At 48.4% G+C, this 13242-nt stretch overlaps 1 long non-coding RNA gene and 1 pseudogene across 1 annotated transcript; both read right to left on the bottom strand.

Annotated features, from left to right (window-relative positions):
- LOC115126862 (GDNF family receptor alpha-4-like) overlaps positions 1–13242 on the bottom strand; it is a 195720-nt pseudogene that overhangs the window by 135454 nt on the left and 47024 nt on the right.
- On the bottom strand, positions 6646–9608 carry LOC135561937 (uncharacterized). Its single transcript, XR_010459822.1, has 3 exons — positions 9251–9608; positions 6907–7032; positions 6646–6799 (listed from the first exon to the last, which is right to left on the bottom strand). It is a non-coding gene; the product is annotated as an uncharacterized LOC135561937 (long non-coding RNA).

Raw genomic sequence — 13242 nt, forward strand, 5'->3', positions numbered from 1 at the left:
CAGAACCCCCCCCCCCCTAAGGTGCGGACTCCCGGACGCACATCAAAACCATAGGGAGGGTCCGGGTGGGCGTCTGTCCATGGTGGCGGCTCCGGCTCGGGACGTGGACCCCACTCCATAAATGTCTCAGTTCCTCCCCCTCCCGTCCTGGGATAGTCCACCCTCGCCGCCGACCATGACCTAGTAGTCCTCACCCAGAACCCCACTGGACTGAGGGGCAGCTCGGGACTGAGGCAGCTCGGGACTGAGGGGTAGCTCGGGACTGAGGGGAAGCTCGGGACTGAGGGGCAGCTCGGGACTGAGGGGCAGCTCGGGACTGAGGGGCAGCTCGGGACTGAGGGGCAGCTCAGCACTGAGGGGAAGCCCAGCACTGAGGGGAAGCTCAGCACTGAGAGGAAGCTCAGCACTGAGAGGAAGCTCAGCACTGAGAGGAAGCTCAGGCAGGTAGTTGGCTCCGGCAGATCCTGGCTGGCTGGCGGATCTGGAAGAGTCTGCTTGACTGGCAGATCTGGAAGAGTCTGGTTGACTGGCAGATCTAGCTGCTCTGGCTGCTCCATGCAGACTGGCAGCTCTGGCTGCTCCATGCAGACTGGCAGCTCTGGCTGCTCCATGCAGACTGACAGCTCTGGCTGCTCCATGCAGACTGACAGCTCTGGCTGCTCTATGCAGACTGACAGCTCTGGCTGCTCCATGCAGACTGGCAGCTCTGGCTGCTCTATGCAGACTGGCAGCTCTATGCAGACTGGCAGCTCTGGCTGCTCTATGCAGACTGGCAGCTCTATGCAGACTGGCAGCTCTGGCTGCTCTATGCAGACTGGCAGCTCTATGCAGACTGGCAGCTCTATGCAGACTGGCAGCTCTGGCTGCTCTATGCAGACTGGCGCTCTATGCAGACTGGCAGCTCTGGCTGCTCTATGCAGACTGGCAGCTCTGGCTTCTCCATGCAGACTGGCAGCTCTGCAGACTGGCAGCTCTGGCTGCTATGCAGACTGGCAGCTCTGGCTGCTCTATGCAGACTGGCAGCTCTGGCTGCTCTATGCAGACTGGCAGCTCTATGCAGACTGGCAGCTCTGGCTGCTCCATGCAGGCTGACAGCTCTGGCTGCTCCATGCAGGCTGACAGCTCTGGCTGCTCTATGCAGGCTGACAGCTCCATGCAGACTGGCAGCTCTGGCTGCTCCATGCAGACTGGCAGCTCTGGCTGCTCCATGCAGACTGACAGCTCTGGCTGCTCCATGCAGACTGGCAGCTCTGGCTGCTCCATGCAGACTGGCAGCTCAGGCTGCTCCATGCAGGCTGACAGCTCTGGCTGCTCCATGCAGACTGGCAGCTCAGGCTGCTCCATGCAGACTGGCAGCTCAGGCTGCTCCATGCAGGCTGACAGCTCTGGCTGCGCTGAACAGGCAGGAGACTCCAGCAGCGCTGTAGAGGAGGAAGGCTCTGGCAGCGCTGAACAGGCGGGAGTCTCCAGCAGCGCTGTAGAGGAGGAAGGCTCTGGCTGCGCTGAACAGGCAGGAGACTCCAGCAGCGCTGTAGAGGAGGAAGGCTCTGGAAGCGCTGAACAGGCGGGAGACTCCAGCAGCGCTGTAGAGGAGAAAGGCTCTGATAGCGCTAGACAGGCGGGAGACTCCGACAGCGCTGGAGAGGCGAGGCGCACTGTAGGCCTGATGCGTGGTGCTGGCACTGGTGGAACTGGACCGAGAACACGCACAGGAAGCCTGGTGCGGGGAGCTGGCACCGGAGGACTGGTGTGTGGAGGTGGCTCTGGATAGACCGGACCGTGCAGGCGCACTGGAGCTCTTGAGCACCGAGCCTGCCCAACCTTACCTGGCTCGATGCCCACTCTAGCCCGGCCAATACGAAGAGCTGGTATGTACCGCACCGGGCTATGCACCCGCACTGGAGACACCGTGCGCTCCATAGCATAACACGGTGCCTGCCCCCCGGTAAGCACAGGGAGTTTGCGCAGGTCTCCTACCTGGCATAGCCATACTCCCTGTGAGCCACCCCCCAATAAATGTTTGGGGCTGACTCTCAGGCTTCCATCCGCGTCGCCGTGCTGCCTCCTCATACCAGCGCCTCTCCGCTTTCGCCGCCTCCAGTTCTTCCTTGGGGCGGCGATATCCTCCAGGCTGAGCCCAAGGTCCTTCACCGTCCAGTTCGTCCTCCCATGTCCAGTCCCTCTCTCGCTGCACCTTGGTGCGGCTACACTCCGCTGGTTTAGCCCAGGGTCCTCTCCCGTCGAGGATTTCCTCCCAAGTCCAGAAATTCTTGTCGCGCTGCTCCTGCTGCTGCTGTTGCCTGTTACCACGCCGCTTGGTCCCGTTGCGGTGGGTGATTCTGTAACGGCTTTCTTCTATCTCCTCCTCTGACGAAGAGGTAGAACAAGGATCGGACCAAAATGCAGCGTGATGATGATTCATGATATTTTAATGAAGGAAAAACTATACATACAGAAACTACAAAAATAAATGAAATGAAATAACGAAAACCGAGACAGCCCTATCTGGTGCAAACACAAAGACAGGAACAATCACCCACCAAACACTCACAGAATATGGCTGCCTAAATATGGTTCCCAATCAGAGACAACGATAATCACCTGACTCTGATTGAGAACCGCCTCAGGCAGCCATAGACTACGTAGACACCCCACAAAACCCCAAGACGGAAACACACCACAATAATCCATGTCACACCCTGGCCTGACCAAATAAATAAAGAAAACACAAAATACTAAGACCAAGGCGTGACAGAACCCCCCCCCCCCCCCTAAGGTGCGGACTCCCGGACGCACATCAAAACCATAGGGAGGGTCCTGGGTGTGCGTCTGTCCATGGTGGCGGCTCCGGCTCGGGACGTGGACCCCACTCCATAAATTTCTCAGTTCCTCCCCCTCGCCGCCGACCATGACCTAGTAGTCCTCACCCAGAACCCCACTGGACTGAGGGGCAGCTCGGGACTGAGGCAGCTCGGGACTGAGGGGTAGCTCGGGACTGAGGGGAAGCTCGGGACTGAGGGGCAGCTCGGGACTGAGGGGCAGCTCGGGACTGAGGGGCAGCTCAGCACTGAGGGGAAGCCCAGCACTGAGGGGAAGCTCAGCACTGAGAGGAAGCTCAGCACTGAGAGGAAGCTCAGCACTGAGAGGAAGCTCAGGCAGGTAGTTGGCTCCGGCAGATCCTGGCTGGCTGGCGGATCTGGAAGAGTCTGCTTGACTGGCAGATCTGGAAGAGTCTGGTTGACTGGCAGATCTAGCTGCTCTGGCTGCTCCATGCAGACTGGCAGCTCTGGCTGCTCCATGCAGACTGGCAGCTCTGGCTGCTCCATGCAGACTGACAGCTCTGGCTGCTCCATGCAGACTGACAGCTCTGGCTGCTCTATGCAGACTGACAGCTCTGGCTGCTCCATGCAGACTGGCAGCTCTGGCTGCTCTATGCAGACTGGCAGCTCTATGCAGACTGGCAGCTCTGGCTGCTCTATGCAGACTGGCAGCTCTATGCAGACTGGCAGCTCTGGCTGCTCTATGCAGACTGGCAGCTCTATGCAGACTGGCAGCTCTATGCAGACTGGCAGCTCTGGCTGCTCTATGCAGACTGGCGCTCTATGCAGACTGGCAGCTCTGGCTGCTCTATGCAGACTGACAGCTCTGGCTTCTCCATGCAGACTGGCAGCTCTGGCTTCTCCATGCAGACTGGCAGCTCTGGCTGCTCTATGCAGACTGGCATCTCTGGCTGCTCTATGCAGACTGGCAGCTCTGGCTGCTCTATGCAGACTGGCAGCTCTATGCAGGCTGGCAGCTCTGGCTGCTCCATGCAGGCTGACAGCTCTGGCTGCTCCATGCAGGCTGACAGCTCTGGCTGCTCTATGCAGGCTGACAGCTCCATGCAGACTGGCAGCTCTGGCTGCTCCATGCAGACTGGCAGCTCTGGCTGCTCCATGCAGACTGACAGCTCTGGCTGCTCCATGCAGACTGGCAGCTCTGGCTGCTCCATGCAGACTGGCAGCTCAGGCTGCTCCATGCAGGCTGACAGCTCTGGCTGCTCCATGCAGACTGGCAGCTCAGGCTGCTCCATGCAGACTGGCAGCTCAGGCTGCTCCATGCAGGCTGACAGCTCTGGCTGCGCTGAACAGGCAGGAGACTCCAGGCTGTAGAGGAGGAAGGCTCTGGCAGCGCTGAACAGGCGGGAGCAGCAGCGCTGTAGAGGAGGAAGGCTCTGGCTGCGCTGAACAGGCAGGAGACTCCAGCAGCGCTGTAGAGGAGGAAGGCTCTGGAAGCGCTGAACAGGCGGGAGACTCCAGCAGCGCTGTAGAGGAGAAAGGCTCTGATAGCGCTAGACAGGCGGGAGACTCCGACAGCGCTGGAGAGGCGAGGCGCACTGTAGGCCTGATGCGTGGTGCTGGCACTGGTGGAACTGGACCGAGAACACGCACAGGAAGCCTGGTGCGGGGAGCTGGCACCGGAGGAGGACTGGTGTGTGGAGGTGGCTCTGGATAGACTGGACCGTGCAGGCGCACTGGAGCTCTTGAGCACCGAGCCTGCCCAACCTTACCTGGCTCGATGCCCACTCTAGCCCGGCCAATACGAAGAGCTGGTATGTACCGCACCGGGCTATGCACCCGCACTGGAGACACCGTGCGCTCCATAGCATAACACGGTGCCTGCCCCCGGTAAGCACAGGGAGTTTGCGCAGGTCTCCTACCTGGCATAGCCATACTCCCTGTGAGCCACCCCCCAATAAATGTTTGGGGCTGACTCTCAGGCTTCCATCCGCGTCGCCGTGCTGCCTCCTCATACCAGCGCCTCTCCGCTTTCGCCGCCTCCAGTTCTTCCTTGGGGCGGCGATATCCTCCAGGCTGAGCCCAAGGTCCTTCACCGTCCAGTTCGTCCTCCCATGTCCAGTCCCTCTCTCGCTGCACCTTGGTGCGGCTACACTCCGCTGGTTTAGCCCAGGGTCCTCTCCCGTCGAGGATTTCCTCCCAAGTCCAGAAATTCTTGTCGCGCTGCTCCTGCTGCTGCTGTTGCCTGTTACCACGCCGCTTGGTCCCGTTGCGGTGGGTGATTCTGTAACGGCTTTCTTCTATCTCCTCCTCTGACGAAGAGGTAGAACAAGGATCGGACCAAAATGCAGCGTGATGATGATTCATGATGATTTTAATGAAGGAAAAACTATACATACAGAAACTACAAAAATAACTAAATGAAATAACGAAAACCGAAACAGCCCTATCTGGTGCAAACACAAAGACAGGAACAATCACCCACGAAACACTCACATGTGGCTGAATATGGCTGCCTAAATATGGTTCCCAATCAGAGACGATAATCACCTGACTCTGATTGAGAACCGCCTCAGGCAGCCATAGACTACGTAGACACCCCACAAAACCCCTAAGACAAAAACACACCACAATAACCCATGTCACACCCTGGCCTGACCAAATAAATAAAGAAAACACAAAATACTAAGACCAAGGCGTGACAGAATGATTAAGTGTGTTCAAACTTTTGACTGGTATATAATTAGTTGATTAAAATATTGAATTTGGCCTTTAGTACTACAGCCCATAGAAACACATGTTTATTATGTTACTTAGATTGACACAGCATCATTCAACTATAAAGGATTATTAATGACTGATCAACATTTACATTTACATTTACATTTAAGTCATTTAGCAGACGCTCTTATCCAGAGCGACTTACAAATTGGTGCTTTCACCTTATGACATCCAGTGGAACAGCCACTTTACAATAGTGCATCTAGGTCTTTTAAGGGAGGGGGTGAGAGGGATTACTTTATCCTATCCTAGGTATTCCTTAAAGAGGTGGGGTTTCAGGTGTCTCCGGATGGTGGTGATTGACTCCGCTGTCCTGGCGTCGTGAGGGAGTTTGTTCCACCATTGGGGGGCCAGAGCAGCGAACAGTTTTGACTGGGCTGCACGGGAACTGTACTTCCTCAGTGGTAGGGAGGCGAGCAGGCCAGAGGTGGATGAACGCAGTGCCCTTGTTTGGGTGTAGGGCCTGATCAGAGCCTGGAGGTACTGAGGTGCCGTTCCCCTCACAGCTCCGTAGGCAAGCACCATGGTCTTGTAGCGGATGCGAGCTTCAACTGGAAGCCAGTGGAGAGAGCGGAGGATTATTAAAACTAACCTAATTGACAGAGCAAAAATAAGGAAGCCTTTACAGAACAAAACATATTCCGAAACATGCATCCTGTTTGCAATATGGCACTAAAGTAAAACAGCAAAAAATGTGGAGAAGAAATTCACTTTCTGTCCTGAATACAAAGTGTAATGTTTATGGCAAATCCAATACAACCACATTGCAGAATTCCAGACTTTATAGGTTTAAGCATAGTGGTGGCTGCATCATGTTCTGGGTATGCTTGTAATCGATAAGGACTAGGGAGTTTTTTACTATACAAATAAAAATGGAATAGAGTTAAGCACAGGCAAAATCCTAGAGGAAAACCTGGTTCAGCTTTCCACCAGACACTGGGAGACACATTCACCTTTCAGCAGGACAATAACCTGGTTCAGTCTGCTTTCCACAGACACTGGGAGACACATTCACCTTTCAGCAGGACAATAACCTGGTTCAGTCTGCTTTCCACACAGACACTCAGCAGGGGAGACACATGGGAGACACATTCACCTTTCAGCAGGACAATAACCTGGTTCAGTCTGCTTTCCAACAGACACTGGGAGACACATTCACCTTTCAGCAGGACAATAACCTGGTTCAGTCTGCTTTCCAACAGACACTGGGAGACACATTCACCTTTCAGCAGGACAATAACCTGGTTCAGTCTGCTTTCCAACAGACACTCATTCACCTTTCAGCAGGACAATAACAGTCTGCTTTCCAACAGACACTGGGAGACACATTCACCTTTCAGCAGGACACCTGGTTCAGTCTGCTTTCCAACAGACACTGGGAGACACATTCACCTTTCAGCAGGACAATAACCTGGTTCAGTCTGCTTTCCACCAGACACTGGGAGACACATTCACCTTTCAGCAGGACAATAACCTAAAACACAAGGCCAAATATATACTGGAGTTGCTGACCAAGACGACGTAGAATGTTTCTGAGTGGCCGAGTTACAGTTTTCCACTTCTGTAATCGCTGCCAAAGGTGATTCTAACATGTATTTACTCAGGGGTGTGAATACATACAGTGGGCTCCAGAATTACTGGCACCCCTGACTGGCAACACACAAACAATACTTAAACAAATATAAACAATATAATTATAGAGATAAACTCAAAACGTGAGAAATGCTGTACTTTATTCATGTTTCAAAGGCTTCCTTATTTTTGCTCTGTCAATTAGGTTAGTATTAATAATCCTTGTGACTACAATGTTATTGATCCATGGATGTTATTGATCCGTCAATGGAACCCACCAAAATCATAGAATTATTTAATACAAAATACATTTCACCAAAATCAAGGTTTCATATTTATTGGCACTCCTCATTTAGTACTTAGTGCCACCAGCTCTGGCAAGGATAACAGCATGGAGTCTTTTCCTGTAATGTTTGACAAGGTAAAGGAACACATTTGGAGGGATTTTGGACCATTCCTCTATGCAGATCCTTTCAAGATCCCTCACATTCTTGGGTTTGTGCTCATCAACTGGCCTCTTCCACTCAGCCCACAGGTTTTCCATTGGATTGAGGTCAGGTGACTGAGATGGCCATGGCAGAACATTGATTTTGTTGTGACAGAACCATTTCTGTGTGGATCTTAAGGTATGTTTTGGGTCATTGTCTTGTTGGAAAGTCGGCCAAGTCCCAGCCTTCTGGCAGCCTTCTGGCAGAGGCAACCAGATTGTCAGCCAAGATTTCCTGATGCTTGGTGGAATTTCTTTATGCCATCACTTAAAACCAGTGCCCCTGGACCTCTGGAATTAAAACAGCCCCAAAACATCACTGATCCAACAACATATTTCCCCGTGGGTATGAGGTGCCTCTCCTTTTTCACACCAAACATGCCGATGCTGTATCTGACCAAAACGTTCCATTTTGGTCTCATCTGACCAGAGCACCTTCTTCTAGTCATAATTTAAATGACGCGTGGCAAACTCCCAGCGCTTGTGTCTGTGTATTGGGGTCATTAAGGTCTTTCTTCTGGCAACCCTTCCAAAGAGCCTGTGGTTGTGGAGGTGGCGTCTGGCCTGCAATTCTTTCACAGTGGTTCTTAGGGATTTTGTTGCTTCTCTCACCATCCTCCTCCCTATCCTGGGGGGCAAAATGCATTTGTGTCCTCTATCTGTGAGGTTTTCAACTGTTCCATGTCTTTTGAATGTTCTAATAATTTCCCTGACAGTGCTCAGGGGTATATTCAACCGTTTGTGGATCTTCTTGTAGCCGTTACCAGGTTTATGAAGGTCTACGACCATCTGTCTCTTTTCAACTGCCAGTTCTGTTGTTTTCTTCATGGTGTTGGATGACAAAGGGATATTACATGTGTGTTACCTCATTTTTATACCCTAGTGAAACAGGAAGTGATGTAATGGCTCAATATAGTTCCTTAACACTTAGATAAACTTAAATTAGTCAAATGTAAATCCGGATTTAATTTAGGTAGATGTTATTTACAATAATATTTAAGGGTGCCATTAATTGTGAAACCTTGATTTGGAGGACAGATTTTTAATTAAATCAGTAAATGATTTTAGTGTTTTCCATTGAAACAGTAACAAAGTACAGTATTTCTCACATGTTGGTATTTTGAGTTTATCTCTATAATTATATTTTTATATTGAATTGTTCAATACATTTGCAAACATTTCTAAAAACATGTTTTTAGAAATGGGTGAGAAAAAAATATATATTTTGAATTGTAACAAGGCTGTAACACAATATGTTGAATAAGTCAAGGGGTATGAATACTTTCTGATTAAACTTTATCCCCCTGACTGCGTGTGAATCACCTTCAGTCCTCTCTCTCTGTAGGTGAATCACCTTCAGTCCTCTCTCTCTGTAGGTGAATCACCTTCAGTCCTCTCTCTCTGTAGGTGAATCACCTTCAGTCCTCTCTCTCTGTAGGTGAATCACCTTCAGTCCTCTCTCTCTCTGTAGGTGAATCACCTTCAGTCCTCTCTCTCTGTAGGTGAATCACCTTCAGTCCTCTCTCTCTCAGTAGGTGAGACCTGAAGGTTTTTGATGCAGCCTTGTACTCACGCTGCCAGACCTGAAGGTTTTGACACTGAGTTCTTTTCAAAGTTTAATCGCAGCACTAACCTGTCTGTCCTGAGATAGATGATATCCTTGATGTGCTGAAGGAGGAAATGTACCAAGATCTGAATCAGCTGAGCTGAGCTGCGAAGAGTTGATTTGATAAAAACACTGTTCTGGTGTTGCCAAAGCAACTACATGCTTCCTGGTTTCATTTGAACGCTCAGAGCCTGATGGGCTAAATATATATAACGGACAACAGCTATTCATATTCTAGGTAAGTGGTAAGTGGTATTGCCCTAAAAAAGTACTGGGAATCTTAATCTGCTGCATGAAGAAAACAGTGTAATTAAGAGAGAGGGAGGGCGGGAGAGGTGGAGAGAGAGGGGCTGAGAGAGGGAGGGAGAGGCAGAGGGACTGAGAAAGAGAGAGGTAGAGTGCGAGAGAGAGAGACAGAGAGAGAGAGAGAGAGAGAGAGAGAGAGAGAGAGCGAGAGAGAGAGAGAGGGCGGTTGAGTAGCTCAGATTTCCAGGGAGGGAGAAGGTGTAGTACTGAAGGTGTAAACTTGGCAGTAGAAATGGAAACAATTTATTTCACCTCTCAGCTTCCCTATGAAAATCGAAACAGAAAATTAACAACAATGACAAATGGTTTGATGAACAATGCAAAAACATAAAGAAATTGAGAAACCGTTCCAACCAAAAACAGAGACCCAGAAAACCTGAGTCTACGCCTTCACTATGGTGAATCACTAAAACAATACAGAAATACACTACGGAAAAAGAAGGAACAGCAAGTCAGAAATCAGCTCAATGCAATTGAAGAACAACCACATCTGGGAAAACTGGAAAACACTAAACAAACAACACAAAGAGTTATCTATCCAAAACAGAGATGTCTGGGTAAACCACTTCTCCAATCTTATTGGCCCTGTAACAAAGAACATGAAGAGTTATCTATCCAAAACAGAGATGTCTGGGTAAACCACTTCTCCAATCTTATTGGCCCTGTAACAAAGAACAAACAGCAATAACATATACATGATCAAATACAAATCATAGAATCAACTATTAAAGACTATCAGAACCCACTGGATTCCAGAACCCACTGGATTCCAGAACCCACTGGATTCTCCAATTACGTTGAATGAGCTACAGGACAAAATACAAACCCTCCAACCCAAAAAGGCCTGTGGTGTCGAAGGTATCCTCAATGAAATGCTAAAATATACAGACCACACATTCCATTTGGCTACACTTAAACTCTTTAACATCATCCTTAGCTCTGGCACCTTCCCCAATATTTGGAACCAAGGACTGATCACCCCAATCCACAAATGTGGAGACAAATTTGACCCTAATACCTACTGTGGGATATGCGTCAACAGAAACCTTGGGAAAATCCTCTGCATTATCATTAACAACAGACTTCTACATTTCCCCAGTAAAAACAATGTACTGACAAATGTCAAATTGGCTTTTTACCAAATTATCGTACGACAGACCATGTAGTGGTAGAGATACTCTGAATGATCGGCTATGAAAAGCCAACTGACATTTACTCCTGAGGTGCTGACCTGTTGCACCCTCTACAACCACTGTGATTATTATTATTTGACCCTGCTGGTCATCTATGAACATTTGAACATCTTGACCATGTTCTGTTATAATCTCCACCCGGCACAGCCAGAAGAGGACTGGCCACCCCTCATAGCCTGGTTCCGCTCTAGGTTTCTTCCTAGGTTTTGGCCTTTCTAAGAAGTTTTTTTCTAGCCACTGTGCTTCTACACCTGCATTGCTTGCTGTTTGGGGTTTTAGGCTGAGTTTCTGTACAGCACGTTGAGATATCAGCTGATGTAATAAGGGCTTTATAAATACATTTGATTTGATTTATTCAACCTGCACACCCTAATTGACAAACAAACAAACCAAAACAAAGTCTTCTCGTGCTTTGTTGATTTCAAAAAAGCCTTTGGCATGAGGGTCTGCTATACAAATTGATGGAAAGTGGTGATGGGGGAAAAACATAAGACATTATAAAATTCATGCAAAAATTGGCAAAAAACACACATTTCTTTCCACAGGGCCGTGGGTTGAGACAGGGATGCAGCTTAAGCCCCACCTTCTTCAAAATATATATCAACAAATTGACGAGGGCACTAGAACAGTCTGCAGCACCCTACTAGAATCTGAAGTGAAATGTCACCGTTTGCTGATGATCTGATGCTTCTGTCCCCAACCAAGGACCTACAGCAGCACAGATTGTACAGACCCGGGCCCTGACAGTAAATCTCAGTAAGACAAAAATAATGGTGTTCCAAAAAAGGTCAAGTCGCCAGGATCACAAATACAAATTCCATTTAGACACCGTTGCCCAAGAGCAGTGGTTCCCAAACCTTTTATAGTCCCTTCAAACATTCCACCTCCAGCTGCGTACCTCCTCTAGCACCAGGGTCAGCGCACTATCAAATGTTTTTTTGTTGCCATCATTGTAAGCCTGCCACACACACACATTTATTAAACATAAGAATGAGTTCGAGTTCAAGCCAAACCTTGACCCAGAAAAATAAAAAAAACTATCGGCCTATATCGAATCTTCCATTCCTCTCAAATTTTTTTAGAAAAGGCTGTTGCGCAGCAACTCACTGCCTTCCTGGAGACAAACAATGTATACGAAAATGCTTCAGTCTGGTTTTAGACCCCATCATAGCACTGAGTCGGCAATTGTGAAGGTGGTAAATGACATTTTAATGGCATCGGACCGAGGCTCTGCATCTGTCCTCGTGCTCCTAAACCTTAGTGCTGATTTTTATTTTTCTTTGTAACAGTATTTTTATTGAAATTTCACAATTTTCACCCATATTAAGAGATACAACAACAGAGACAAAGCACACAGAACAAAGAGAAACACAGCCCCCACTTACCCATATCTACGTGCATATACATACACATACATACATACCCATACATACACACATATACATATACCCACACATATACATACACATATACATACACATACATACACACATATACATATACCCATGCATATACCCACACATATACATATACCCACACATATACATACACATACATACATACCCATACATACACACATATACATATACCCATGCATATACACACACATATGCATACACACATATACACACATATACACACATATACATATACCCATACATATACACACACATATGCATACACACATATACACACATATACATATACCCATGCATATACCCACACATATGCATACACATACATACATACCCATACATACACACATATACATATACCCATGCATATACATACACATATACATACACATACATACATACCCATACATACACACATATACACACATATACATATACCCATGCATATACACACACATATGCATACACACATATACACACATATACATATACCCATGCATATACCCACACATATGCATACATACACGCACGCACGCACGCACACACATATACACACCCATACATACGTACACCATTTTCCTCTCCCCGCTCTGTGCTTCTCTCACCCCATCACCATCATTACGTCCCTCAATACATACATTTTAAACAAACTTACAAACAGAAATTAAACAAAAAAGCTCAGTTTAAACCAAGAGGTTAGGTTCCACACATGGAACGTACAGTGTAGTTCTGAAATACATAGATCCCCGCCATTCTAAGAGAATCCTTGCAGCATAATAGCTGATACCTCAGGTTCTAGGTCATTTAGATAAGGTTCCCATACATGGAACGTACAGTGTAGTTCTGAAATACATAGATCCCCGCCATTCTAAGAGAATCCTTGCAGCATAATAGCTGATACCTCAGGTTCTAGGTCATTTAGATAAGGTTCCCATACTATGTAGAACTGGTCTGTTTTAGAATGCAATGTACATGTCAGATATTCCAGAGGCACCCATTCAAATAGTATCTTATGCCAGTCTTTAATAGAAGGAACCTTATCACTAATCCACTGTAAAAGGATGTTTTTCCTCGCTGCGAAGGTAAGAATGTTACAGACAGAAGT

The sequence above is a fragment of the Oncorhynchus nerka genome, linkage group LG18 (genome assembly GCF_034236695.1).
Source record: "Oncorhynchus nerka isolate Pitt River linkage group LG18, Oner_Uvic_2.0, whole genome shotgun sequence".
Classification (NCBI taxonomy): Eukaryota; Metazoa; Chordata; class Actinopteri; order Salmoniformes; family Salmonidae; genus Oncorhynchus; species Oncorhynchus nerka.